The following is a 25,366-nucleotide window of genomic DNA, read 5'->3' as shown; positions in this document are numbered from 1 at the left end:
TTTTTTAAAGATTTTTTTTCTTTTTTTTCCTTTTCCCCCACACTACCGCCTAACTGCGGTAGTGCTTATTTTCCGCAGCACCCATGGTGTGTGGGTGCAGGTGTGAGACACACAGTGAGAGACACAAAGTGCACAAATCTTTATTTAATTTCCTCCACCAGGAAGAAAGGAAACACCCGAGTGGCCTGTGACAAGCAGTCTTCCTGTTTATTTATTTTTTTTTTCTTTTTTTTTCTTTTTTTTTCCTGTTTATATTTTTTTTCTTGTTTTGCTGCGACACTCCTGTTTATTTTTTTTTTCTTTTTTTAACCCCCACACTACCGCCTAACTCCGGTAGTGCTTATTATTTTTAACCCCAGCACCCATGGTGTGTGTGTGCAGCTGTGAGACACAGTGAGAGACACAAAGTGCACAAATCTTTATTTAATTTCCTCCACCAGGAAGAAAGGAAACACCCGAGTGGCCTGTGACAAGCAGTCTTCTTGTTTATATCTGTCAGCTAGGGCTCCCTGATTGGCCAGGTTAACAATCCCAATCAGACGTAGTCAATGAGAACCATGTGGCCCACATTCCAGTCACTGCATCCCCTTAAATAGATATTCTTGAAATAAATCCTGCTGAGTCTAAGAAATAAAGCTGTGACTAAATGTCTCTATTCGGCAATAATTAAGACTTCATTATCAATGTTATGTGAGTATCCACTGAGCATTATAATTAGTTGCTGATACAAAACAGAATCAACACCTGTTTTTGTTGCAAAACTAAAGCCTCCGCATCAGGGAAAATTTCAGTCATTGAGAACAAAGCTGGATGAAAGTGGAACATTTTCTTCCAAAATGTAAAGGGATGTGTGAAATAACTTGGAAATTGTCGGTAAAACTCAGTACGCCTGCCAGCATCTATGGAGAGAAAGCAGTGTTAATATTTTGGGTCCAGTACACAGATCCCTGAAAGTTGCCACCTAGATTGACAGGGTTGTTAAGAAGGCATACAGTGTCTTGGCCTTTATTAATAGTGGGATTGAGTTCCGGAACCAGGAGATTATGCTGCAGCTGTACAAAGCTCTGGTACGGCCACACTTGGAGTATTGTGTACAGTTCTGGTCACCGCATTATAAGAAGGATGTGGAAGCTTTGGAAAGTGTGCAGAGGAGATTTACTAGGATGTTGCCTGGAATGGAAGGAATGTCTTATAAGGAAAGGCTGAGGGCCTTGAGGCTGTTCTCATTAAAGAGAAGAAGATTGAGAGGTGACTTAACAGAGACATACAAGATAATCAGAGGGTTAGATAGGGTGGACAGGGAGAGACTTTTTCCAAGTATGGGGACGGCAAACACAAGGGGACACAACTTTAAAGTGAGGGGAGATAGGGAAAAGACAGATGTCAGAGGGAGTTTCTTTACTCAGAGAGTAGTAAGGATATGGAATGCTTTGCTTGCATCGGTAGTAGATTCACCAAGTTTAAGTGCATTTAAGTCGTCATTGGACAGGCAAATGGACGTACATGGAATAGTGTAGGTGGGATGGGCTTCAGATTAGTATGACAGGGCGGTGCAACATCGAGGGCTGAAGGGCCTGTACTGCGCTGTAATGTTCTATGTTCTATGTTCTGTTCTAACGTACTTCACTCCGAGTCGTAATTTCAAGATAGTTCCTCCTTGTTCTGATTAAGCCACTCGACAAAACAGTCTCTGTGTCTACCTTATGAAATCAGTTTATCTTTTTAAAACCTCAATTAGATTAATTAGCATTTGTAAAACTCAAAGTACAGTCCAGTACTTTGTCCAAATGTTTTACACCTTTTAACTCTAGTATCGTGCACATTGCTGGATCTGTTTGAAATCTGCACAGTGGTAGCACCCACAACACAATGCAAAGATAAAACTTGATCTCTGGGAAGACAGTGTGGTGGTCAGTCCTACCAATACTGTCAAGGGCAGATTGTTGAGGAGACAGGCAGGCACGGTTTTAATTCATGTTGATTTCAGACCCAATCAGTAAAATCCCAACAATGTGGAAGCAGTCCATTCAGCCCATTGAGTCCAAACCACTCCTTCCAAAAAGCCACCCAGATCCATCCTACCCCTGTAACCCTGCATTGCCCATGGCTAATCTATCTAACCTGCACATCTTTGGACTGTGGGAGGAAATCACAGCTCCAGGAGGAAACCCACGCAGACAAGGGGAGAATGTGCAAACTCCACACACACAGTTGCCCAAAGGTGGAATCAAACCCAGGTCCCTGGTGCTGTGAGGCAGCTGTGTTAACCACAGAGCCACCATGCCACCCAGGATGTCCTTTGAGATTTGACCAAAAGTTATGATGGTGATGCTGCTGAGTCACTCTCAGTGACAGACGTTGAAATCCACCCAGAATACTATCTTGCCACACCCAGTGTTTCTTCAACATGGAGAGGTTCTGAGGAAGCAGAGTGAGATGCATTGCAATCAGCAGGACCTTTTCTTTCCCATGACAGACTTGAAGCCACAAGACTTCATGGGGTCATCTGGAATCAACATTGCAGACTCATAGGGCAAATCCTTCCCAATGATGTTATAGCATACCAATATATCCAGGAATGGTGATGGGGGCTTCCTGGGAATTAAGGAAATGTGATGTGAGAAAAAGCTTTCTCACATGGCTATGAATGCATTGCCTGGAACTTTAATGCAGCCAGATTCAATTGAGTCGTTCAAGACAGCATTGGATAATTATCTGGATGGTTTGCGTGTGCAGAACCAGTGCAGGTACGATGGACAGAATGGCCTCCAATGCATCATAACTGTGATTCCATCTGAGTTTTTTGTATTCATTCATGGAATGTGGGCTAGTCCAGCATTTATTGTACATTCCTAATTGCCCAGAGGGCAGTTGAGGATCAACCACATTAACTGTGAGTCTGGAGTCACATGTAGGCCAGACCAAGTAAGAATGGCAGCTTATTCCCAAATGGACATTAGTGAACCAAATGGGTTTTTCCAACAATCAACAATGGATTCATTGTTATCTCTAGACTCTTAATTCCAGATTTTTATTGAACTCCAATTCCATCATATGCCAGGTTTGTGAAGGTTTGTAGCTCAGGTTGAGGTTAAGGGTGTAGGTTTGCTCGCTGAGCTGTAGGTTTGATATCCAGACATTTCATTACCTGGCTAGGTAACATCATCAGTGGTGACCTCCAAGTGAAGCGAAGCTGTTGTCTCCTGCTTTCTATTTATATCTTTCTCCTGGATGGGGTTCCTGGGGTTTGTGGTGATGTAATTTCCTGTTTGTTTTCTGAGGGGTTGATAGATGGCATCTAATCGATGCGTTTGTTTATGGCGTTGTGGTTGGAGTGCCAGGCCTCTAGGGTTTCTATGGCATGTCTTTGCTTAACCTGTCCCAGGATAGATGTGTTGTCCCAGTCGAAATGGTGTTTTCTTTCATCCGTGTGTAGGGCTACGAGGGAGAGAGGGTCATGTCTTTTTGTGTCTAGCTGGTGTTCGTGTATCCTGGTGGTTAACTTTCTTCCTGTTTGTCTAACGTAGTGTTTGTGGCAGTCCTTGAGTGGAATTTTGTAGATGACATTGGTTTTGTCCATGGGTTGTACTGGGTCTTTTTAGTTTGTTAGTTTTTGTTTGAGAGTATTGGTGGGTTTGTGTGCTACTAGGATTCTGAGGTGTATTAGTAGTCTGGCTATCATTTCTGAAACTTCTTTGATGTATGGTAAGGTAGTTAGGGTTTCTGGCTGTGTCAAACCAAACATCAAAGCTAGCTGGTATAAATAAACAGACAAATGAAAACCATGACTAAGCCATTCAGCCACTGGAGCTTGTCCCCTATTTAAATCCCCATTCCATCTACCCCTTAAACCTTTCAGCCTCACCTCATTGAACCAGAATTTATCTGCCTGAAAACCATTCAAGGACTCTATTCACAATAATCAGCTTTTCAAGAAGAGAGTTCCAAAGACAGCCAAGCCTCTGAGAAAATAAATTTCACAACATTTGTGTTTTAAATGGGCAATGCCTGATTTTCAAACAATAGTCAGTGCTCTTTATTGGTCAGTGCATTTAATATAGGGGGTTGGGACGTCACGTTGCAACTGTACAGGGCATTGGTTAGGCTACTTTTGGAATACTGTGTGCAATACTGGTCTCCCTCTTATAGGAAGGATATTGCGAAACTTGAAAGGGTTCAGAAAATATTGGTCAGAGGGTTTGAGCAATAGCGAGAGGCTGAATAGGCTGGGGCTGTTTTCCCTGGACTGTCTGAGGCTGAAGGGTGACCTTATAGAGGTTTATAAATTCATAAGGGGAATGGATGAGGTGAATAGACAAGGACTTTTTCCCAAGGTAGGGGAGTATAGAATTGGAGGACATAGGTTTAAGGTGGGAGGTGAAAGATTTAAAAGGCACTTAAGGGGCAACATTTTCACCCAGAGGTGGTCTGTGTTGGAATGAGTTGCCAGAGGAAGTGGTAGAGGCTGGTACAATTACAATATTTAAAAGGCATCTAGATGAATAGGAACGATTTAGAGAGATATTAGCTAAATGCTGACAAATGGGACTAGATTAATTTAGCATATCTGGTCGGCATAGATGAGTTAGACCAAAGGGTCTGTTTCCATACTTTAGATTTCGATGACTCAACGACTCTATGGTCCCTCCAGTTTCATGCCTCTGAGAAATGCACCTGATTAACTTGCTTTAGCCATTTCAGAGGTCAATTAAGAATCAACCACATCACTGTGAGTCTGGAGTCACATGTAGGCCAGACCAGGTAAGGGATGGCAGATTTCCTTCCCTAAAGGATGTGAGTGAATTGGATATATTTTCTCAACAGTGGCTTCACGATCAATGTTAAATTTTTAAATTTCATATTTTTATTAAAATTTCAATTCACAATTCTACCACCTGTCAGGGGATTCAAACCCAGGTCCTCAGATGATGAGGCAGGTATACTAGAGAAGGTGCAGACAGAATTAATGCGGAATTTTGGGCAGATATCTGCTGAGTTATTGCACAAATGGTGTTTGGTCAGAAATCAGAGATGAGGGTCGCTGTAGTGGTGGAGTAGGTAACTAATGCAGCGAGTTTCTTAAGATAGGGCGAGAAAACTCACTAGATTTAGGGGGGGAAAAACACTCCAAAAACTTTGACGCAGCCTAAAAGAAAATGTAGAATTCAGTCCCTCGTCTTTCCACTGGTATTCATGAAAAAGAAACAACCACAATGTGGCCAAAAATTGGAATGGAGGGGGTCAGGGTTAAACACTTTAAACTTTGCAATATGACCTTTGAGGCAATGAATACAATCCTGTCGACTATTTTAGAATGGCAACTTGCACAGTGTGAGGAAGTTCAACCATGGAGAGATTACATATTTAAATCCACAATTCAGTTGTGAATCTGATTAAAATTTGCTTCCCAGAACTCAGTGAAACTCAGGAATAAAATAAACAGACACTATCAATAGACATCAATCATTAAAGGAAGCGTGAACAAGAGGTGAAATTTGTGGGCCCTACTATCTGGAAGAACAAGAGCAGCTGATACATGGGAGCACCACCCTTTGCAAGTTCCCCTCCAAGTCACTCACCATTCTGACTTGAAAATATATTGTCCTTCTTTCACTGTTGCTGGGTCAAGATCCTGGAACTTGCTCCCTAACAACATGATGGGTGGTCCCAAACTGCAAGGACTGGAGTGAATCAAGAACACATCACCTTCTGTGGGACAGTTATGGATAGGTAGCATATGCCAGACTTACCATCCATGTTCAGACCCTGCATGAAAGACTGACTGAAATGTAAGTCATACCCCAGGATTTACAAATAGAGTTTACAGAATGTAAAAGCAAGTCATTGCCAAGACCTCAGTTGTTGAACGGTGTTGAATATGGAGACCTTGCAGAGTGTAAGGAAGAGATTCATCAAGTTGATCCCAGGGATGTCGGATAATGACACTATTATTAGACCATATCAAGGAATACTGGCAGCGAGGAACAATTCATTCACCCATTGAGCCTGTTCCTGCAATCAACTGGAATATTCCGTAGAGTTTATAGGACACCAGATTATAGGAAGTATGTGAAAGAATTAGAGAGAGTGTAGAAGCAGCTTACAAGAATTGTTCCAAGGATGAGGAATGTTATTTGTGTAAATAGGTTAAAAGGATACAGTCATAGAGTCATCAAAATGTACAGCACGGAAACAGACCCTTCAGTCCCACTCATCCATGCCAACCCAATCTAGTCCCACCTTCCAGCACCTAGCCCATATCCCTCCAAACCGTTCCTATTCATATACCCATCCAAATGCCTTTTAAATGTTGCAATTGTACCAGCGTCCACCACTTCCTCTGGTAGCTCATTCCATAAACATACCACCCTCTGTGTGAAAAAGTTGCCCATTAAGTCCCTTTTAAATCTTTCCCTTTCTCACCTAAACTTATGCCCTCTAGTTCTGGACTCACCTAACTCAGGGAAAAGATATTGTATATTTACCTTATCCATGCCCCCCATGACTTTATAAATCTCTATAAAGTCATCCCTCAGTCTCTGACACTCCAGGGAAAACAGCGCCAGCCTATTCAGCCTCTCTCTAAAGCTCAAACCTTCCAACCCTGGCAACATCCTTGATAATCTTTTCTGAACTCTTTCAAGTTTCACAATGTTCTTCCTATAACTGGGAGACAAGATGAGCACACAGTCATCCAAAAGATAGATTGAATACTGTTCTCTTTGTAGACTGAGAGGAGATCAAATAGAGGTTCTCAAACTCATCAGTGGGCTGGATAGAGCAGATAGGAAGAAATTGTTCTCCCTTGTAAAAGGAACAAGGAGCATAGAGTCAAAGTGATCTGCAAAGGAAGCAAGGGTGAACAAGAGATTAAATATTTTCACACAATGAGTAGTGAGGCCATGAAATCACTGCTAGGCATTGTGTTGGAAGCAGGTTCAATTGAAACATTCAAGAAGACACTGGATGCTTATTGGATGACAATAGGGTGCAAGGGTATCAGGAAAAGCAGAAGATTGACACTTGGTGATGATGCTTATTTAATGAGCTTGGTGCAGGCACAATAGGCTAAATGGTCTTCTGTGCTGTAACAGTTCTACGTGGTTCAGTTTTGATATGTAACTTCACTTTGAATGCTTTTACTTAAAGAAAACCAATTACTTTTGGATTAAAATCCTGGAAGTACCTTCATTAGGAAGTACCTATTGAATAGTAGCTGTACCTAAACAAGTGGACTGCTGAGGTTCAAGAAGGCAGTTCAACACCAACTTGCACATGAGGTGGAATTAACGAAGGGAACATCGTCATTTGGTGGTGTTGGATTAAGACCCACACACTTTGCCAGCGATGTGGGGCTAAAGCATTTCACCGGCGGCAAACATATCTAAGCTGCTGAGGTGGTGTACCTGGAGTAGTAATGTCAAAAGGAGAAAGACAACTGGTATCGTTCACATGGGGAACCTCAAGGTGGAGTATGGCAGATTCAGGAATTGATTCTGTGAGGAGACCACTCCGAAGCCCCCACATGTCTCAATGGCTCGCTCCAGCATTGCAGAAACTATCAGTGTATCTAGACAACAAATAAAGCTCAAAATTGGAAAGTTAAAAGAAAATGTTGACCCAGCCAATGATGCCCACATCCAGTGAGTGAATTTAAAAAAAATGAGAGTTTCAAAATCATTAATTGACTCCTAGACTCAACAACCATCTGGGGGAAAAGAATTCTACATATCCATAACATATGAATAGCCTAGCTCTTAAATTATGGGAATACCTTCTGTTTTGAACTCTTCCATCAGAGAAAGTGAATATTCTCTATCTCCCTATTAGAGGCTTCAATAGAGAAAGGTTAAAATTGGTATTTTGCCTTTTCACAAATATATGAAGGAATATATTCAGGCAAATAATAAATGGTAACCACCTTGAACATTAAAACTTTGGTTTCAGTCTTAATATTGTTAATGGATCAAGATCATCACTCAGTGATCGAAGGTCTGGAGAAAACATTTTATGCAAAAGATTGTTTGGTTAAGGAAGCCTGACCAGAAACTATGTCGGTAAACAAATCTATAATAGTTTTTGAAGGGAATAAATATTTGGATAAAGATAATGTTAACAAAAGTCTGGGAACTGAGATGACATATGACAATTCTTTCAGAGGTTAGCCTGAGGTCATGGGCCAATTGACATCTTCATGTGCCATGATATTCCATTATTCCATCATCACAGGATTTTGGGACATTACTCTTCATCTGTTAAAGATTTCAAACTGTACTATTACACAGGGCAGAAGGAAGCCATTTGGCCCATCAGAGCTGTACACGCTCCTCCAAAAATCCTTAAACTATTTGTTATTGTTCCACTCATAGAGTCATAGAATCATAGAGGTATACAGCATTGAAACAGACCCCTCGGTCCAACTCATCTGTCCCAACCAGATATTCTAAATTAATCAGTCCTATTTGCCAGCACTTGGCCCATTTCCCTCTAAACCCTTCCTATTTGTATACCCATCCAGATGCCTTTCAAATGTTTTAATTGGATCAGCCTCCACCACTTCCTCTAGCAGCTCATTCCATATGCACACTATCCTCTATGTGAAAAAGTTGCCCTTGGGTCCCTTTTAAATTTTCCCCCTCTTACTTTAAACCTATGCCCTCCAGTTTTGGATTCCCCCACCCCAGGGGGACAAGACCTTGTCTATTTATTCTCTCCATGCCACTCTTGATTTTGTTAACCTCTATGAGGCCACTCCTCAGCCTCCAACGCTTCAGGGTAAACAGCCCCAGCCTGTTCAGCCTCTTCCTTAACCCTGGCAACATCCTTTCTGAACCCTTTCAAGTTTCACAACATCCATCCTATAGCAGTGACACCAGAGTTGCACACAGTATTCGTTAGTGGCCTAACCGATGTCCTGCACAATCGCAACATGACTGCCCAACTCCTATACTTAATGCAGTGACCAATAAATGCAAGCATATCAAACACCTCCTTCACTACACTGTCTACATGCAACTCCACTTCCAAGGAACTATGAACCTGCACTCCAAAGACAATACTCCCCAGGACATTACCATTAAGTGTATAAGTCCTGCCCTGGTTTGCCTTTCAGCCACTCATCTGTTCCTTCTCCCATAACCTGCATTTTATTATACTTTTTCAAATATACTTCCAATTCTATTTTTCCATCACCCTTTCAGGAAGTGAATAGCAGATCAGAGCAACACTGAGTTAAAAGAGAAATATCATCCCTAGCAGGATCATCCCCACATTCTCACACCCCACCCCGGTGATAACCAGACCAGTGGGGAATAGTTGCTCCCTGTCTACTCTTTACCAGATAACAATGTTCTCAATTCCCCACAATGATCTTGTCTCATTGGAACAGCTTACAAACTCCTGCAGCTAAATTAATCTCCTTGGCTCGTCTTGCATCAGGGATGATTGGAGAATTTCAGCAATGACCTATGTGTGAGGTGATCTCACACTGTGATCTGCACGTTCTAAACATGCACTCATTGCCTGTGAGGAGCGAGAGCTATTAAAAACAGAATGACCCAGTCTCAGAACAGTCCCTGACAGCAGGCAGTCCAGAGATGAATTAACTCTACAGTCTCCAGGGCTAATTTGGCACTTTCACCCACTTTATCAGCATGGTCGATATAGAAGATTGTCTCATTGTCTGCTCTTCTGAGGATGAGGGTGGGACAGAGAATTATGAGGCACTCAAGCTGTCCAGAAAAGGAAAAGACTTGCAATTAATACGGATGCTTACCATGAGTTGTGGATGTCTAAAGGTGTTTAAGAGCCAAAGAAGGATTTTTATGCTGGAATCACCATTGTGAAGTGATAGGCAAGGTCCCACAACAGTAATGTCTCTCAAGGTGTAAGTTGAGGAATACATTTGCCAGGATACATATAAGTATCAACATCGAATGCCTGAGGTGATATCTTTTCTTTTTAAGTAGAGGGAGCTTGTTAAAAGGATGGGGCTTCATAATGAAGAACACTGTGTTCCAGTCCACAACATCAGCACAACAATTTTAATTAAAGCCAAACCACCATAGGGATATTTCCAGAGAACTGTGTCTGAGCCAATCAAAGGAACAACATAGAAACACTGATAGGTCATTCTGCTCCTCAAATTTATTCAATCTGGGGTCTTCACTTCAGTTCTGTTTTTCCACCTGTGTCCTAAAACAAGGATGTAAAATATATTGAATTAGTATTGGAAATGTCTCTTTTATGCTGGAAGACTGGAGGTTGACTAACATGGTCTCACTATTTAGGAAAGGTGGTAAGGAAAAGTTAGAGAACTATATACCGGTGAGCCTGACATCAGTGTTGTGAAAGTTATTGGAAGGAATCCTGAGGGATAGGATTTACACATATTTGGAAAGGCAAGGACTGCTTAGGGATAGTAAGCAGTGCTTTGTGCATGGGAAATCATGTCTCACAATCTTGATTGAATTTCTTGAAGAAGTATCAAAAGGATTGATGAGGGCAGAGAGGTGGACATAATCTATATGGGCTTCAGTAAGGCATTTGACAAGGTTCCTTATGGGAGACTGGTGAGCAGGATTAGATTTCATGTAGTACAAGAAGAAGCAGCCATTTGGATACAGAACTGGCTTAAAGGTAGAAGAAGAGGGTGGTGGTGGAGCCTTGCATTTCAAAGTGGAGGCCTGTGACCAGTGGTGTGCCACGTGGATCCACTGCTTTTTGTCATTAATATAAATGATTTGGATGTGAACATAGGAGGTATAGTTAGTAAGTTTGCAGATGACACCAAACTTTGTGGTTTAGTGGACAGCGATGAAGGTTACCTCAGAGTACAACGGGATCTTGATCAGATGGGCAAATGGGCTGAGAAGTGGTTTAATTTAGATAAATGTGAGGTGCTGCATTTTGGGAAAGCAAATCTTAGCAGGTCTTATATACTTAATGGTAAGGTCCTAGGGAGTGTTGCTGAACAAAGAGACCTTGGAATGCAGGTTCATAGCTCCTTGAAAGCAGAGTCGCAGGTAGATAGGATAGTGAAGAAGGCGTTTGGTATGCTTTCCCTTACTGGTCAGAGCATTGAGTATTAGAGTCGGGAGGTCATGTTGCAGCTGTACAGGACATCGGTTAAGCCACTGTTGGAATATTGCATGCAATTCTGGTCTCCTCCCTATCGGAAAGATGTTGTGAAACTTGAAATGTTTCAGAAAAGATTTACAACGATGTTACCAGGATTGGAAGATTGGAGATATAGGGAGAGGCTGAACAGGCTGGGGCTGTTTTCCCTGGAGTGTCGGAGGTTGAGGGGTGACCTTATACAGGTTTATAAAGCCATGAGGGGCATGGAAAGGATAAGTAACCAACGTATTTTCCCTGGTGTGGGGGAGTCTAGAACTAGCGAGCATAGGTTTAGGATGTGAGGAGAAAGGTATAAAAGGGATCTAAGGGGCAACTTTTTCACATGGAGTGTGGTGCATGTATGGAATGAGCTTCCAAAGGAAGTGGTGGAGGCTGGTACAATTACTGCATTTAAAAGGCATCTGGATGGGTATATGAATAGGAAGGACTTAGAGGGAAATGGGCCAAGTGCTGGTAAATGGAACTAGATTAGGGTAGGATATCTGGTCGGCATGGATAAGTTGGACTGAAGGGTCTGTTTTCAAGCTGTACATCTCCATGACTCTATGACTATTTACTCCCCCCTGGGAAAGCTCCCTACTGCCCATAGTGTATAAAAAGGATTCCCATAACTTCTTTGCTGTACAGTGTCATTCTCTGCAATCTCATGGGGCAGAGTCCCTCTGTATATTTAAGGCTGAGATGGATAGATAGACCAAAGTCTGGTTGAAGATTTGTAGCTCGGGTGTCCGTTGTTGTGGTTCTGTTCGCCGAGCTGGAAGTTTTTGCTGCAAACGTTTCGTTCCCTGGCTAGGGAACATCATCAGTGCTATTGGAGCCTCCTGTGAAGCGCTGCTTTGTGTCAGCTGAAACTGACACCCGGAAGTGGCATGAACAAACCACTACAAATACCGGAAGAAACATCAAAGCAGCGCTTCACATTAGGCTCCAATAGATAGACCAGTTGGTGAGTAATGAGTGATGGGGAATGGGCAGGAAAGCAGACATGAGGAATGTTGAATCAGCCATGACGCTGGCTCGAGGGGCCCAATGGTCTTTTATTGTTGCTATTTCTCAGCATCTTATGTCTTAGGGAAGGTTGCGTTGTTGATCAGAATCAATTGACGCTATCGGCACTTGATAATTTGACCGAATATTAAGCATTCTTTTAAGTATTTACAGGGTAAGGCAAGAGGACAAAGTAAAATCACCTCGAGCCAAGTCTGCAGTCATGTGATCTCTTACATCATTGATGATGTAGAGTGGCAATTTACAGATTTAGCATTAATCCTTTTACACTGCACTACATTCGTTGATCTAGAGGAAGCAGTTTCTGTCTTTCTCTCTGTCCGAAACTTTTAAATTTATAAATATCTTGACCCAAATACCCTACACTCCCTTATACTTAGGGGAACATGGGCCCCTGGTTCATTCTATGTATCAATCTCAGAATTTAACACTTTAAGTCCCAATACTGTTCTGGCAAATTAGTGTTATACTCCCTCCAAGTCACTTTGTTCTTATTGAGGTGTAGTGTGTAGAATTAGATACACCATGGTTCTGAGCCACAGTTCTCAGCCAGATGGATATGGAACACATCACACGTCCTCGAAAATAAGGCAAGGAACTGTGGAAGTTGGGAATTTGAAACAAAGACAGAAATTGCTGGAGAAACTCAGCAGATCTGGTATTTCTGAAGAACTTAACTCTGCTTTCTCTCCCTTAGTGCTGCTGAGTTTCTTCAGAAAATTTCTGTTTTTGTCACAAAACCTCGACTTTTTTTTTATTTGCTCATGGGATGTGGGCATCACTGACTAAGCCAGCATTTACTGACCATCCCTAAGGGTAATTAAGAAATCTGAAGTCTCATGTAGGCCTGACTGGGTAAGAACAGCAGATTTCTTTCCCTGAAGGACATTAGTGAACCAGGTGGGTTTTTACAGCGATTAATAGTGGCTGGCTTTTTATTGCAGACTTCTTCTGTCAAGTTCTAACTTGTGCATTGGTGAGATTTGAACCATTGTCCCCAGAACATTAACTTGGGATTCTGCATTACTAGCCCAGTAACAGTGCCGCTGTGCCACCATCTGTACTGTACACTGTACACCCTTCATCCGAGGAGGGATAAAATCATGTTAATGAAACAGAAATCCTGATAGAGTTTGGAAACGCCAAGCTGGATTTTCTCTTCTGAGGTGAAGTGTCATGGCCAGAAAGTAGCAGAGGCCTCACTATGGTAGCAGGTAGGTTTTACTCACATGACTATGTTCTTGAGTATAGTTGAAGAAAAGACGCACTTTGTTGAAGATTTTCAGTTGGCACTCAGTGAGACAATTTGCAATTTACCATGCCACTATCTCCACCGATCAGAGCCCACTTGGCAACCAATCAGCACTCTCTTGTCATGCATTCCTGGCTCCTTGAATTGGTATTCTTGTGATGAGTGCGATAGAAAACGTGCCCTTTCTTCCAGGGTTATTCAAGAGCTGTATTACCAAATGGCCATCTGATTGTGGTCTCTGCACATGCCTGTGTGGAATACCACAGTTTATGAGCTGGACGTTCTGACCCTTGTACCTACAATTTGATGCCATTTGTAAAAGACATCCAGGCAGCACTTCACTCTATGTAGCCCAGGAGCCTCACAAAACCTCTGCTCATCACCCCCACGCTGTGTATTTTGTGCTGGGAGGAGAAAGGGTGATACCAGTGCTAGGCTGGGATGGAAGGATATGCAATAGGTGTTGGGTCAGGGACTGTCGGGGCAAGAAGGGGTCTATTTAATTCAGTGGCGGGGGGGGGGGGTGTCATTTTCATATTTACTGAGGAATTAGATCAACTCTGCAATCTTGCAACCTTTCCTCCACAGTTATTAAGCTGAAGAGAGTCTGGACCCTCAGAGATCACCTCAGAGGATTCCAGACCTTGAAGAATTTCAGACTGGAATTTTCAGTCCAATGGATCCACAACTCCAGTCTACGCTGCTCTAACAATTCTTAAATTGGAGAAACAAATCATGGTACATTTAAACTGAGGGAAATATACCACCCCACCAACCTCCATATACAACGTATCATCCGCCGTCATTTTCGCCACCTCCAAACGGACCCCACCACCAGGGATATATTTCCCTCCCCTCCCCTATCAGCGTTCCGAAAAGACCACTCCCTCCGTGACTCCCTCGTCAGGTCCACACCCCCCACCAACCCAACCTCCACTCCCGGCACCTTCCCCTGCAACCGCAAGAAATGCAAAACTTGCGCCCACACCTCCCCCCTTACTTCTCTCCAAGGCCCCAAGGGATCCTTCCATATCCGCCACAAATTCACCTGCACCTCCACACACATCATCTATTGCATCCGCTGCACCCGATGTGGCCTCCTCTATATTGGGGAGACAGGCCGCCTACTTGCGGAACGTTTCAGAGAACACCTCTGGGACACCCGGACCAACCAACCCAACCACCCCGTGGCTCAACACTTCAACTCCCCCTCCCACTCCACCAAGGGCATGCAGGTCCTTGGACTCCTCCATCGCCAGACCATAACAACACAACGGTTGGAGGAAGAGCGCCTCATCTTCCGCCTAGGAACCCTCCAACCACAAGGGATGAACTCAGATTTCTCCAGTTTCCTCATTTCCCCTCCCCCCACGTTGTCTCAGTCAAATCCTTCAAACTCAGCAATGCCTTCCTAACCTGCAATTTTCTTCCTGACCTCTCCGCCCCCATCCCACTCCGGCCTATCACCCTCACCTTGACCTCCTTCCACCTATCGTATCTCCAACGCCCCTCCCCCATGTCCCTTCTCCCTACCTTTTATCTTAGCCTGCTGGACACACTTTCCTCATTCCTGAAGAAGGGCTTATGCCCGAAACGTCGAATCTCCTGTTCCTTGGATGCTGCCTGACCTGCTGCGCTTTTCCAGCAACACATTTTCAGCTCTGATCTCCAGCATCTGCAGTCCTCACTTTTTCCTCGGAAATGTAGCACAGCCAAGCCAGCTAACCTGCACATCTTTGGACTTTGGGAGGAAACCCATGCAGACACAGGGAGAACGTGCAAAATCCAGTCGCCCGGAATCGATCCCAGATCCCTGGCACTGTGAGGCAGCAGTGCTAACCACTGAGCCACCGAGCTGCCCTTTATTAGGTTCATATCCAACCATGGCAGCTGCTGGAATCTAAACTCAATTTATAAAACATAAGTAAAATCTGGAATGGAAAAACGAATAGTAGCCATGGAACTGGCGGCAATGAAAACTACCGGGATGAGGATATCTACCATCCCTACCTTGAATGACCAGAGTGAAAGCTTGAGGAACAATCAATAAAAGATGCTACTTATATTGGAAAATGTCTTTCTACGAGTCAAAGAATCAATCACAGGTTTTTCTCGGGCTTGGCTATGTTAAATGGGCTAAATAAGTGGTTGCTTAGACCAGGGAACTGCCCTTGAACCAGTGAGTGTGGTTTTGGTATGTTCTTAGTGTGTGGCAGCAAGGTGGGAGGTTTGCTGAGGCTGGGGGGAGGTTTGCAGACTGGGTCCATCTCCCAGCCTATTCTGAGTGCAACAGCACCAAGTGCCTACATGACAGACTGCACACTTTCCTGCTGTGGCCTGTACAGAATGACCTCATTCTCCACACTGCTCCCTTCAATGTCCTACATAAATTGGATTACACAGTGAGAGAAAGAGAGAGAGAGAGAGACAGAGAAATCTTCCTTAACTGCTTCAGCCCCACAGTGATGGGAGCAGACAAGAAAAGGAAGAACGAGAGGACAACAAAAGAAATCTTTTTAAAAACCCTCGCCTTTACCCAGCACCTTGTGAAACATCTGAAAATGCTACACAGCCATTGAAGGTCTTTTTTATTTTTAGTGTGTATTCTGAAAAACAAAGCCATCAATTCATGGGCAGAGCAAGCTCCCAAAATGATAAAAAGTGACTGAACAACCTGTTTTAGAACATAGAATATAGAACACAGAACAATACAGTGCAGAACAGGCCCTTCGACCCTCGATGTTGCACCGACCTGTGAACTATTCTCAGCTCATCCCCCTACACTATCCCAAAATCATCCATGTGCTTACCTAAGGATTGTTTAAATCTCACTAATGTGGCTGAGTTGACTACATTGGCAGGTAGGGCATTCCACGCCCTTACCACTCTCTGAGTAAAGAACCTGCCTCTGACATCTGTCTGAAATCTATAACCCCTGAATTTGTAGTTATGCCCCCTCGTACATGCTGACGTCATCGCCCTAGGAAAAAGACTTTCACTGTCTACCCTATCTAATCCTCTGACCATCTTGTATGTCTCTATCAAATTCCCTCTTAGCCTTCTTCTTGCCAATGAGAACAGGTTCAAGTCTCTCAGCCTGTTGGTGGAGATATTGGCCAGAGCACCAGGGGAGAGTCCCCCCGTTCGTCTTCCATTGTGCCTTGGGGTATTTTGAAATCACCTGACAGAGCTTCAATTATCCAAAAGCCAGCAGCCCCCATTCCCCCTCCCCCCAACTGTGCAATACTCCACTCGATGCGAAATAGGACTGAAGAGCAGGAGTAGGCAATTCTGCCCTTTGAGAAAGTGAGGTTTGCAGATGCTGAAGATCAAAGTTGAGAGTGTGTTGCTGGAAAAGCACAGCACGTCAGGCAGTATCTGAGGAGTAGGAGAATTGACGTTTCATTTGCCTGCTGTGCATTTCCAGCAACACACTCTCAATTCTGCCCTTTGAGCCCACTCCACCATTTAACATGATCATGGCTGATCTTAGAACATACAGAACATAGAACAGTACAGCACAGAACAGGCCCTTCAGCCCACGATGTTGTGCCGACCACTGATCCTTATGTATGCACCCTCAAATTTCTGTGACCATATGCATGTCCGGTAGTCTCTTCAATGTCCCCAATGATCTTGCTTCCACAACTGCTGCTGGCAATGCATTCCATGCTCTCACAACTCTCTGTGTAAAGAACCCGCCTCTGACATCCCCTCTATACTTTCCTCCAACCAGCTTAAAACTATGACCCCTCGTGTTAGTCATTTCTGCCCTGGGAAATAGTCTCTGGCTATCGACTCTATCTATGCCTCTCATTATCTTGTACACCTCAATTAGGTCCCCTCTCCTCCTCCTTTTCTCCAATGAAAAAAGTCCGAGCTCAGTCAACCTCTCTTCATAAGATAAGCCCTCCACTCCAGGCTGCATCCTGGTAAACCTCCTCTGAACCCTCTCCAAAGCATCCACATCTTTCTTATAATAGGGCGCCCAGAACTGGACGCAGTATTCCAAGTGCGGTCTAACCAAAGTTTAATAGAGCTGCAACAAGATCTCACGACTCTTAAACTCAATCCCCCTGTTAATGAAAGCCAAAGTACCATATGCTTTCTTAACACCCCTGTCCACTTGGGTGGCCATTTTAAGGGATCTATGTATCTGCACACCAAGATCCCTCTGTTCCTCCACACTGCCAAGAATCCTATCCTTAATCCTGTACTCAGCTTTCAAATTCGACCTTCCAAAATGCATCACCTCACATTTATCCAGGTTGAACTCCATCTGCCACCTCTCAGCCCATCTCTGCATCCTGTCAATGTCCCGCTGCAGCCTACAACAGCCCTCTATACTGTCAACAACACCTCCAACCTTTGTGTCGTCTGCAAATTTGCTGACCCATCCTTCAATTCCCTCACCCAAGTCATTCATAAAAATTACAAACAGTAGAGACCCAAGGACAGAGCCCTGTGGAACACCACTCACCACTGACTTCCAGGCAGAATATTTTCCTTCTACTACCACTCACTGTCTTCTGTTGGCCAGCCAATTCTGTATCCAGACAGCTAAGTTCCCCTGAATCCCATTCCTCCTGACCTTCTGAATGAGCCTACAATGGGGAACCTTATCAAATGCCTTGTTGAAGTCCATATACACCACATCCTGGTCTCAACTCCACCTTCCTGCCTGTTCCCCATAGCCCTTTATCCTACTTTTCATATTTATTTCTGTCTTGAATCTGTTGATTGATTCTGCCTCCACCGCACTCTGGGGCAGTGAGTTCCACAGAGTCACAACATTCCCAGGGAAGTAGTTTCTCCCCATCTCAGTTTCAAACCTCCCTCCTCTCACTCGAGATCTGTGACTTCTTGTTCGAGGCTCTCCAACAAGGGGAAAAGTCTGTTTAGCATCTACCTTATCAATCCCCTTTAGCATTTTATATCCCTCAGTCAGATCCCCCCCCTCCCACTTCATTCTTCTGAACTCCAGTAAGTACAAGTCCCAGCTATTCAACCGCTCCTGATATGCCAGCCCTTTCATCCCTGGAATCAACCTAGGGAACCTTCTCTGAACCGTCTCCTGTGCCACCACATCCTTCCTCAGGTAAGGAGACCAGAAATGGACACAATATTCCAGGTGTGGTTTCACCAATGCCCTATATAATTGCAATAACACTTCTTTACTTTTACAATTCAGTCCTTTTTGCAATAAATGCTGGGGTTCCATTTGCCTTTCTTATTCGATGTTGCACCTGCATACCCACTTTCTGCGTTTCATGCACAAAGACTCCCAGATCCCTCTGTACTGCCGCATTTTGAATCTGTTTTCCATTTAAATAATAATTGGCCTTTTATTTATCCAGCCAAGATGGATAACCTCTCACTTATCCACATTAAACACCATCTGCCAGACTCTGGCTCAATCTCCCAGCCTATCAATATCCATCTGTAAACGCTTTATCTCCTCATCACTGCCTGCTTTCCCATCTATTTTAGTATCCTCTGTGAATTTTGCTATGTTACACAGTGTCCCAGCTTGCAGACTATTGATATGGATCGTAAAATTCTGAGACAGTACTGGATCCCATAACTTTCTGACTCATAGATGAGCATGCTCGGCACAGCTGGCAGATACAAATATTAACCACAGGGCCACAGTCTCGATAATAAGTTTGCTGTCTGGATATGGACATTATTGACAAAGCCAGCAGTCATTAGCTATGCCTTAAGAAGGTAGCAGTGAATCTGCTTTTTTTACCCCTGCAGTCCAGGTGATGAACAACATGCGTCTCACAAAAGTGGGAGATCTGGCATTTCAGGAGTTCGAAAGAAGGATTGCTGGGGTTGAAACATTAACTCTGCTGTCTCTCCACAGATGCTGCCAGACCGACTGAGTTTTCCCAGCAATGTTTGTTTTTGTTAAGGCATTTCAGGATACTGACCCAGTGACAATCATGAATGGTGTTCAATCTCCAACTCGGGTTGGTATGTGGGGAGAAGCAATCAGAATTGACAGTGTTTCCACCTATCTACTCCACCCTCCCCTCCCCCGACCTATCACCTTCATCCCCTCCCCCACTCACCTATTGTACTCTATGCTACTTTCTCCCCACCCCCACCCTCCTTTCACTTATCTCTCCACCCTTCAGGCTCTCTGCCTGTATTCCTGATGAAGGGCTTTTGCCCGAAACATCAATTTTCCTGCTCCTCGGATGCTGCCTGACCTGCTGTGTTTTTCCAGCACCACTCTAATCTAGACTCTGGTTTCCAGCATCTGCAGTCATTGTTTTTACCTAGTATTCCTGTAAGGTTGCTATTCCCAACTATTGTAACAATTTTTGACTGGGGTCAGTGGAAGCCAGGCGAAAACAGAGCAAGGGGCGGCTGTTACACCCACCCACCCTCTTCCCATGACCACCTTCTGCCCCAAGTGTAGCAGAGTCCACAGAAGCTGTATAGGACTGTCCAGCCACCTACAGACTCAACCTCAACCTCATCTGCAGGGGAGTGCCAGTGAAGGGATGAATAAAAATTACTGGAGAGTGTTCGATCATGTCTCGTTAAAGGTTAGCTAGCATTAATAGTCTGTGATGTCAGGGCAAGAAGTGACATGCACTCGTATGTTCTGAGAGCCTCGGAGGGCAGAGCTGGGTTAAGGGAGTGTTCACATAACAGTACATAGGTCATAATAAGGTTCATCTGCTCTTAGTTAGCTATCTTCATGAATTATTGAAACTGCTCCAACCTAACAACACAATAATAAATCAACAATCCATTAAAGGAGGTGGTGAGGGTTTAGTGGCAATGTCACTATACCGGTAGTCCAAATATCCTAAACTTAACATACTGGGGATCAGGGATTCAAATCCCAGCATGGCAGATTGGGACGTTTCAATTTGATTAATAAGTCTGAAATTAAATCTAGTCTAATTAAGGTATTGCTGTAAAAGCTGCTTTGGTTCACTAATTCCCTTGAGGGAAGATCTAGTCTACGTGTAACTCCAGATCTGCTGCACAGAAAAAGACCATTCAGCCCATCTAGCTTGAACTGAGGTGAATGTCTGCCATGCATCTTGTAGATAGCGCTCACTGCTGTTACTGAGTGTCGGTGGTGGAGGGATTGGGTGCTTGTGGATGTGGTGCCAATCAGGTGGGCTGTTTTGTCCTGTTGTCAAGACCCATAGTCTGTGCAGCATCCAGTGTCATCTGTTATGGATCAGACCAGACCCCATCAAAGTATTTTAAGAAGGTAGCCGAGATACTAGTACTTTCTTATTTTAAAGTTAAACATGAAATGCCGTGTTCCAGATGCAAAGTTAGGATCAAAATTCTGGAATTAGCTCCTTAATGGCATTGTGGGCCAACCCACAACAGGTGGACTGCAGCAATTCAACAAGGCAGCTCACCACCGTCTTCTCAAGGACAATGAGAGGCGGGCAGTTTGACATTTCTTATGTAAATGTGGGTATACGTTTAAGAGAGTTCAATATAGCAGAACTACCAGACACAGCACCAATTGTTCTTAATAAGGCAACAATGTAACAGTGGGTCGAGCAACTCAATTAGCTCGTTGCCCAGAGACAAAAACAAATTCGAATTCGGCCAATCAGTTTAAATTATACCCTGAAAAATGTCAAACTCCAATCCAGTTTGAATTGAGTATATTGACAATCTTAAAAGCCAATGTCATAATCCAATGCTTTGGGGGGTATAAGACCAGGGAAAACTGAACAGTTGAGAGGAGAACTGCCGAGCCCAGCTTGTAACAGACTGCCTGAAAAATAGTTCTCTTAAAAAGGTAACCTGTGATGAGGATAAAAAATCAGTAACCTGTGATGCAGAAATTCCTAAGAAGAAGAAAAGAAGACACAGGAAGATCCAAATAGAATCACGAAAGCTGCCTGGCTTGAGATGAGAAGTGTGGTTTGTAAATCTTAACTGGGAGCTTTATGTGACTAGTATTATAGAAGGGAAGGTAAAATATAGGTTACAGGAAGAAATTGTAAATAGTGGCTAGTTAATTATCCTCTGTTATACCTAAAGAAATAAAGTTAATTTTTACTTGATATAATTCTTAGCCACTCGGAGTTTTCAGATTACTGCACAGGATAATTATTTTCTGTGTTGCTGGTTTTAAATTAAGCAGGAGTGTTTATCCCGTGTCATAACACTAACATCCACTTACCTATCCTTTCCCCACAACTGTTGATTCCCTGACTGATCAAGAATCTATCTCATCCTTAATAACACCATGGGACCCAACGATGTAGGAGCAGAATTAGTTCATTCAGCCCATCGAATCTGCTCCACCATTCCATCATGGTTGGTATGTTTCTCAAACTCATTCTCCTACCTTCTTCCCATAACCGTTGACCCTCTTATTAATCAAGAACCTTTTAATTAATGAATTTGTGGGATTTTGGTGTGGCTGGCTGGTGAGGATATTTTTCTCATTCCTAGTTGTCCTTAGTAACATGGTACTGAGCTGCGCTGTTGAATTGCTGCAGCCCACCTGCTATGGGTTGACCTACAAAAACATTAAGGAGTGAATTTTGGCCCGAACTTTGTCTTAAATACACTCAATGACATGGCCTCCACAGCCCTCTGTTGTAATGAATTTCATGGATTCACCACCTTCTGGCTGAAGAAATCCTTCATCATCTCAGTTCTAAAGGGTCATCCCTTCACTCTGAAGTGTAAGGACCCTGCCCCCACAGCTCCCTGTGGCAAGGAGTTCCAAAGACTCAAGTCTGCTGATGACATCCCTGTTGTACATCAGATCTCAAACAACAAGGAGACCGAATACAGGAAAGTGACTGAGTGTTTAGCAGTATGGTGTGAAGGCAACATTCTCTCCATCAATGTCAGCAAAATGAAGGATCTGGTCATTGACTTTAGGAAGCAGAGTGGAGGGCGAGCCCTCTGTCTGTATCAATAGTGCTGAGGCGGAGATGGTCGAAAGCTTCAAGTTTCCGGGAATAATCACCAACAATCTGTCCTGGTCCATCCACGTCGACTTGACAGTCAAGAAAGCACAACAATGCTTGAACTTCCCTGGGAGGCTAAGGAAATTCATCATGTCCACAAGAACTCTCACCAATTTTTGGAGATGCAACACTGAACGCATCCTATCTGGATGCATCACAGCTTGGTATGGCAACTGTTCTGCCTAAGGCCATAAGGAACCATACACAGTTGTGAACACAGCCCAGTCCATCATGCAAGCCAGCCTTCCACCTATTGGCTCCATCTATATTTCCTGCTGTCTCAGGAAAGCAACCAAAATAATCAAAGACCCCTCCCACCCCGGTTATACTCTCTTCCATCGAGCTGAAGATGCAAATGTTTGAAAACACACATGAATGGATTCAAAACCAGCTCCTTCCTCACTGTTATCAGACTTTTGAACAGAATTCTCAAATGTCAATTCTGACTTCTCTTTTTCTCTCTGTGTGCCTTCTCTGTTGCTGTAACACTGCATTCTGCAATCTGTTCTGCTACCTTGATGCACTTTGTACGGTACAATCTGTCTATATAGTGTGCAAAACAACACTTTTCACTGTATTGCAGTACACGTGACATCAATCAATCAATCAACATTCTGAGAGAAAATAATTCCTCCTCAACTTGGTGTTATATTGATGCCTCTTTGTTCCGAAGCTCTGCCCTCTGGTCCTGGTCTCTCCCATGAGTGGAAATGCCCTCTCAGTATTAACCCTGTCGTGAGGTGATGTTGCAGCTGTACAGGACCTTGGTAAGGCCACATTTGGAGTACTGTGTGCAGTTCTGGTCGCTTCACTTTAGGAAAAATGTGGAAGCTTTGGAGACGGTGCAGAGGAGATCTACCAGGATGTTGCCTGGAATAGAGAATAGGTCGTACGAGGATAGGTTGAGAGCACTAGGCCTTTTCTCATTGGAACAGCGAAGGATGAGGGGTGACTTGATAGAGGTTTATAAGATGATCAGGGGAATAGATAGAGTAGACAGTCAGAGACTTTTTTCCCCGGGTACAAAAGAGTGTTACAAGGGGACATAAATTTAAGGTGAAGGTGGAAGGTATTGGGGGGGATGTCAGGGGTAGGTTCTTTACCCAAAGAGTGGTGGGGGCATGGAATGTGCTGCCTGTGGGAGTGGCAGAGTCAGAATCATTGGTGACCTTTAAGCGGCAATTGGATAGGTACATGGATAGGTGCTTAAGCTAGGACAAATGTTCGGCACAACATCGTGGGCCGAAGGGCCTGTTCTGTGCTGTATTGTTCTATGTTCTATGTTCTTTGTTCTGTCAGGTCCATTAAGAATCCTGCATGTTTCAATGAGATCACCTCTGAACTTCAGCGAGTACAGTCCCAACTTGTTTAGCCTTTGCTCATAAAACAACCCCTCCACACTGGGGATCATCCTTGGGAACCCTCTCTCAATTACCTCCAGTGAAATTGTATAGATTCATACAGTCATAGAGATGTACAGCACTGAAACAGACTCTCTGGTCCAACTCGTCCATGCCGACCAGATATCCCAACCTAATCTAGTCCCATTTGCCAGCACTATGGCCCATATCCCTTTAAACGCTTCCTATTCATAAACCCATCCAGATGACTTTTAAATGTTGTAATTGTACAAGCCTCCACCACTTTCTCTGGCAACTCCTTCCATATATGCACCACCCTCTGCGTGAAAAAGTTGCCCCTTAATTCCCTTTTAAATTGTTCCCCTCTCACCCTAAAGTTATCCCCTCTAGTTCTGGACTCCCCCACCCCAGGGAAAGGACCTTGCCTATTTATCCTATCCATGCCCCTCATGATTTTATAAACTTCTATAAGGTCACCCCTCAGCCTCCGACATTCCACGGAAAACAGCCCCAAACTATTCAGCCTCTCCATATAGCTCAAACCCTCCAACCCTGGCAACATCCTTGCAAATACTCTGTGCACCCTTGCAAGTTTCACAGCAACTTTCCTACATCTTTTAACTAAGTGGACCAAAACTGCTCACAGTACCTTAGTTTTAGAATCCTGGCAGTGTGGAAACAGGCCCTTCGGCCCAACAAGTCCACACTGACTCTCTGAACAGTAACTCACCCAATCCCAATCACCTACATTTCCCCCTGACTAATGCACCCAACCTACACATCCCTGAATGCTGTGGATAATTTAGCATGGCCAATCCACCTAACCTGCACACCTTTGGGGAGGGAACCGGAGCACCTGGAGGATACCCACACCAATACAGGGAGAATGTGCAAACTCCACACAGACAGTTGCCCGAAGATGGAATCAAACCCAGGTCCCTAGTACTGTGAGGCAGCAGTGCTAACCACTGAACCACCCGTGCAACCCCAAACTTACCTTTGTGTACCAACACACTGGGAGACCACCTAAGCTGCTGTCCCGGTAAAGTGTCATTCACCTGACTAACATACTTGCTGTTAAACTCTGTCCTAGACAGTTTGCCATTCACTGCCTGAAATCCAAGTTGCCTTTTCATTGCCTTTCGATAAACTGGTTAACTACTGCCACCTGCTGGCGCTTTCTCCAGTACGGCAACTCCTTCTGTGGGCTACCTACAGTCGGTGCTAACTTGACCTCTCACATTCAACAGCCACATTTCACAATAATCCCATCTAATAGTTGATTCCAACAACAACTCAAAATTTTGCTGTAGCATGATCCAGCAATTTTAATCTTCTCCAAAATTTCAGTGTGAATGCACTAAAGCTAAGTCTGAGGATGACATAGCCGTAGATGGGAAGTGAACGGTGAGGATGTCATTGAATCTGCAGAGGGCAGGGACGGGTTAAATGATTGGGTTAAAGCTTGACAGATGGAATATAATGTGGGAAAAATGTGAAGTGATATATTTTGGCTGGACGAATATGGGTAGCTCAGTACTGCTTCACATGTGTGTCCTGGTGATGTGTCATTCAAGTGAAGTACTTGCTGTTAAACTCTGGGATCAGTATTGGGATCACAATTA

The 25,366-nt window shown here is 43.8% G+C and overlaps 1 pseudogene; it reads left to right on the top strand.

Annotated features, from left to right (window-relative positions):
* Positions 1 to 2,643: 2,643 nt before the first annotated feature.
* On the top strand, positions 2,644 to 25,145 carry LOC132820856 (large ribosomal subunit protein eL37-like; annotated as a pseudogene).
* Positions 25,146 to 25,366: the final 221 nt, after the last annotated feature.

This window comes from Hemiscyllium ocellatum, chromosome 1 (assembly GCF_020745735.1).
Source record: "Hemiscyllium ocellatum isolate sHemOce1 chromosome 1, sHemOce1.pat.X.cur, whole genome shotgun sequence".
NCBI classification, from domain to species: domain Eukaryota; kingdom Metazoa; phylum Chordata; class Chondrichthyes; order Orectolobiformes; family Hemiscylliidae; genus Hemiscyllium; species Hemiscyllium ocellatum.
Note: the sequence above shows the minus strand (reverse complement) of the source record. Positions and strands in the feature narration are given on the sequence as shown.